We start from the raw sequence: 5574 nt of genomic DNA, 5'->3' as shown, positions 1-5574 counted from the left end.
TATCTCTTATTCTCCTTGTGAATATACATCTTCTTGAGTACTTCATTGTGTTCTTATCTATCTATCTTGTGTTTTCTCTTGCATAGAGAGTGTTGTTTTCGATCTCCTCTTGTATTCTCTTGTGTATAGTGGAATCTCTGTTCCCGTGGTTTTTTCCTCGTTTAGGATTTCCACGTAAAACATTGTGCACTGTGTATTTTATCCATTTGTTGTTTTTTCTCCTCTATTCCGAGTGTGTATTTCCTGCATATCTTCAGCAGATTGACGATTTGTTATCCAACACTTCTGACATTGATGAGCCTTCGATTCATCCATCCTCTCTAGTTCAAGTCCTTGGTGGCTCCCCTCAAGTAGCCCACGTATGCACGTGGCTTCGCAACAACGTGTATCCCCTTATTAATCTATCTTTTGCTACTTGTGTCACCGAAATTTTACCTGAACAAGCACTAAAAGTGACTCCAAGATCTGACTACAATCTCAAATTATCTATAAGAGAGCATCAGGTGACATTCAATCCTAACCTAAACATATGTGTGGAAGATAAAGATTTTAGTTTTCTCTAGATTCACTTGTACTTGTCCTCTTTGTGTGCAAACATTTTCAAAGGCATTAAGGTGCTTTTGTAGGCCGTGTTCAAACTTAGAGAACTAAACTATATGGTCTACATAAATCAAGAGATTGATTTGCACACCCCTAGGTCTACTCCGTTGCATTCCTTACGAGTAATAAAATCAATAATCTCATCAATGTCTATCCCAAAAAGTGTATGTGATAGGAGACAACCTTCCCTTACACCAATGATGCTAGTGAAGCAATTGGATAGGCCACGTGGACATCGTACGCACGCAAATACTTGCTCATATAAAGCACAAATGGCCCAAATCATGTCATCTAGTATTTCCAACCTTTTAAGCCTATTGAAGAACCACTCTCTAGGGACTGTGCCAAAGGCTTTGTCAAAGTCCACAAAACAACAATATAATTTCCTGTTGCGAGTCTCGTCTAGTCAATTAAGCATCTAAGTATGAAGATATGGTCAATAGTAGAAAAGGCTCATCTAAAGTTGGCCCATTCATGTGCTTGAAGATTTAATATCTCCAAATAATCGTTGAGCTCTACTTCCATCACTACACCATATAGTTTAGCGAGCATATGACTAACCATAATATTCCTTTGCCCATCCCTTACGACATGTCATCTTTCACATTTCCTTGCGATCATATACTAGGGTAATAGTACCACCAAGTCGACATACTTTAAGCTGTCTATATAAGTCTCTACAATCTTCATCATACCATCTATTTTGTGGGACCCTACTCCACCTTGCTTGGAGTGTTTCATGTATCAGAAACTATTAATCGATACGGTGTGAAGGATGTATGTGAGTTGTGTATTAATATTCTCTAAAAGGAAGGAAGAATAAAGAGAGGAGAAATGAGCTCGAACATATCAAGAGTGGATGTCAGAGAGCTCATGTGTAAAATGTATTGTGGTGTGAAGGTTGGTTTTGCTAGAGTTGATGGCATTGGAGATATCTCTCTGCAACTCGAAATATAAGAAGTAACTATGGTCGGCACAAATAGGGCTTGGGGCCACCCGAAAAGAGTTAATTGTGGATAGCCTTATGGTGTTTTATTAGATAGTCCATTGTGCTTTCCCATTCTCCATGCAAGAAACATGTGAGCTCTTTCGAGCCCGACCACTTAAATTGCTAAACCATTTTAATGATCATCGGGTGCCTACTTTCAAGTTCGAGAAGATGATGGCCAAAGCTTGTGGCATCCACATCTTGTTCTTTTGATACAAGTGTGATGCATATAGCACAAGGATCAACACTCACCATTTCTAGGTTTTTATCCATTTGAAAGATTGTGCACTATTGGGATGGGTTCCCACATCAAAATCCCCTACAAGGATGACTTCCCCTTGAGAATAATATTGAATTATGTCACCTGATAAAGGTTTGTATGGTTTAGAGATAGATAGATAGATTATATTATCATCTTCAGAGGTCAAATATGACCTATGAGAGCAAAAATATTACATTCTTTGAAGAGAAATGCGCGGAATATCGTTTGGTCACAACCGAGTAGTAAATCACTTCTTCCGGTTCTCACCGGCTCTCTTCCTGTTCTCACCGGGTCCTCCTTATTCATCACCGGATCCCATCCGGAGAGACCTATTTCCCAACAATCTCCCCCCTTCACTCCGGTATGGGATGTCTTGTAAGTCCGCTCCGCTTCCGGCATGTGTCCTGCTATGCCCAAGATCGTCCGAATGGATGTCATCTTTACTACCGGGGCAAAGATCTCATCGAAGTCCACTCCTTTCTTCTGTTGGAAGCCCTTCACCACGATTCGGGCCTTATACCTTGGTGGATTTCCGGTGTCTCCCGGTTTCAGCTTGTACACCCACTTGTTCCGGAGTGCCCTGTTTCCTTTCGGCAACTCCACCAATTCATATGTGTGGTTCTCATGCAGGGAATCCATCTCATCCTGCATGGCACTCAACCACTTGCAGTTGTGAGTGTCTCCCCTTGCTTCTTCAAAACTTTCCGGTTCCCCCTCATCGGTTAGCAACACATGCTCTGCATCCGGAAATCTTCGGGGGGCTCTTCTCTCCCGGAGAGGATATCTCCATCCTTGGTTTCTTACTACTGGTTCTTCCATTTGTTCCGAATTCGAATCCGATTCGGGATCTTGTCCGGTTCCGGTGTCTTCTTCTTCTTCTTCTTCTTCTTCTTCTTCTTCTTCTTCTTCTTCTTCTTCTTCTTCTTCTTCTTCTTCTTCGGTCGGTTCGGTTTCCTGTTCGTATCCGGCCGGTTCGTCGAGTGTCATCCGGTTACCGGCTAGCGTTCGGTTTTCAACCGGGTAAGTCCTTGTGTCCTCTGGCCGGTTTTCAATGGATGATCCGGAGTTCATTACCTTCTTCTCCGACTCCCAATCGGCAATGGTCCTGTCTTCCATGAAGACTATGTCCCGACTCCGAAACACCTTTCTGTCGACCAGATCCCACACCCGGTAACCGAACTCATCATCACCGTATCCAAGGAATATGCATGGTCGGGACTTCGGATCCAGCTTTTCTCTCTTGTCCTTCACCACATGCACGTATGTGAGACACCCGAACACCTTCAGAAGTCGGTAAGACACATCCTTACCGGTCCATACTTTCTGTGATGAGTCTCTGTCCAACAGTGTCGTGAAGTTTCGCGGTTACATGTAGAATTCTAGGCGGGACCACAAGGGTCTTGGACTAGGGAGTGACGGAGCGTAGGAAGTCGTGCTTCACCATTTCCGGGGCATCCCAGAAGCACACCGGAAGCAACCGAAGGGAGAGAGAGAGAGAACAGGCACGCAACATTGACTCTCTCTCTCTCACACACACCAACAGAGACACGAATATGCACAACCAAATGTATATGTATTTACAAGACAACGAGATTCAACACCGACTTCGAGCCGGACCTAGGTAGCATAGGATACAACTGTTGTCTACTGCCAAGCCGCCGGTCGGGGAGCTCTCAGGCTTGTCGCGCCGAGCGGGGTCTTGCACAGAGAACAGGGCAGAAAATAGAAACACTAGATGCCAAGGCTCGACACACAGAACAACAAAGAAGAAGCATAGGAGAACAAGAAGAAACCCTGAAACCAGAGAAAAGAAAGACGAAGAGAGAATGTTTCTTCCTCTAATGGTATACCCTACTACCAAAAATGGGCAACCCCTTCACCAAGGGCGCTCCCTTCCTTTTATAGAACAAGGAGAGGGATCCGTAGCATCGTGGGATAAATCCCTTATTACATGGGATTCTTGTCCTGCCTTCGTGTTCCCGGGTCCCGTTTCCCGCCGCCACCAACCTTCTCTCTCGGTCTCATGTTGCCACGTTGACCGAACTGCCGGAGTCTCTGGTTCTGTGTGGGGATCCCATAGGACCGGACTTCCTTATGCCCACTGACCTTGCCGGAAGATCCGAGATGGTCCGTAGCCGCCTCACCAGCCTCATACCTCCTTGTCGTTTGTCGCTTCCTGTCGTCCGATCACGTTCTCCTGCTGCCACCGTCCATCTCCCTAGGTCTCACGTCGGCTCTCGCTAGCCTGCCGCCGGAGTCTCCGGATCGGTGTGAGTGTCTTCGTGGGACTTCCTCTTTCACTGTTTTCCGCCCTTGTCCCCTCGCCGCCACCGTCAGTATCTTGGTCTTATGTAGACCGCGTTGCCGACTGCCGAAGTCTCTAGATCCGGTGTGAAGGATCCTCCTTGGGCCTCTGATTTGTCTTCCCGACCCTGTCTCGGGTCATCCTTCTCCACATGCCGAGAGGGCGGTTTGCTCCGCACCCTCTCCCGTGGTACCGACGTACCGATTTCCTTCCTTCCGGATTGGTTATCCGGAAACACATCCTCCCTGTTATCGTCTAGGTCTGTTCGCATTGGCCGTTCCCGTTTCCCGCCGCCACCGTCCTTCTCTCTAGGTCTCACGTTGCCACGTTGGCCGAACTGCCGGAGTCTCGGGATCGGTGTGGGGATCCCGTAGGATTGGTTGCTTTCATCCTCACTCACCTGTGCTTCTTTTGAACTCTTCGCCCTCCTTCTCGCATACCCGCCTCCATCTCCCATCTCTCCAGGTCTCATGCCGGCGCTCGTTGCCGGTTGCCTGAATCTTTGGATAAGACGTGGTGTTTCCGTCCCGTAATGATTTGCGGACGCTCGTTCAGGGTACCGGTTCCCAAGCACATTCAGTGAGAAGCATCTGGACTTCGATCGATCAAGTGCCGCCTGCACTCGATTCTCCAATGTCCGGAGTTTCGGGCAGCGGTGTCCGAAACCTGCCGGTCTCTCTCCGCAACCTCGATCGCTAGCTTCCCGATTTGCGGCCTTCGCCTGGCCGGCTTGTGTCCTCATGTAAAAGAGGGCGATTTGTTTTGCACCCTCTTCCGCGTCGGCACTATTGTACCAAACTGAGCCCTACCGATCGAGCTCTATAGCCCGTCCCTGGTCTTTTGCGCCTTGGGCCGGTTTCGGTCGAGTCATCCACGTCCGGATCACGCTCCATCCGAATCGGAAAGCCGATCTTTCCGTGCCGCCTCCGTCCTTGGCCTCCTCGCAGGCCGTTTCCCATCCCTCTTCGCTGGCATCGTGCCAGGATTCCTCGTCGGCGCCTTCCTTCTCTCCGGTCTCATGTCAACACACGGGCTCAACCACCGGAGTCTCTGAAATCCGCGTGGAGGGCCCTTCTCCACTCCCGACCTTGTCCTCAGTCGGCAATTCTCCGCAAGTCAAGAGGGCGTCTTGCTCCTCACCCTCTCCCGTGGTACCGTCGTACCCTCCCTCGGCCTCTGCCTGGGCCATGTCCGCCTCGTCCGGAAGGCCGACTAGCCCTGGTTCTCCGGAATCCGACTGCGTGCCAGATCTTTCTTCTTCTTCGATCATCACCTTCAGAGCCTCGTACGCTTCCCGGACCAAGGTCTTGACATCAAGCTTCCCCGATTCTTCTCGTCGCATGCCCACTTCCTACTGTGATGAAGTACTGTCGCGCGTCATCTTCCCCTTTCCGCTCGCGGACTGCTCCTCGTCCAGCC

The sequence above is a fragment of the Azolla caroliniana genome, unplaced genomic scaffold (assembly GCF_043228905.1).
Source record: "Azolla caroliniana isolate FFs.n. ecotype wild unplaced genomic scaffold, voAzoCaro1.0.p SCAF_7, whole genome shotgun sequence".
NCBI classification, from domain to species: Eukaryota; Viridiplantae; Streptophyta; class Polypodiopsida; order Salviniales; family Salviniaceae; genus Azolla; species Azolla caroliniana.
Note: the sequence above shows the minus strand (reverse complement) of the source record.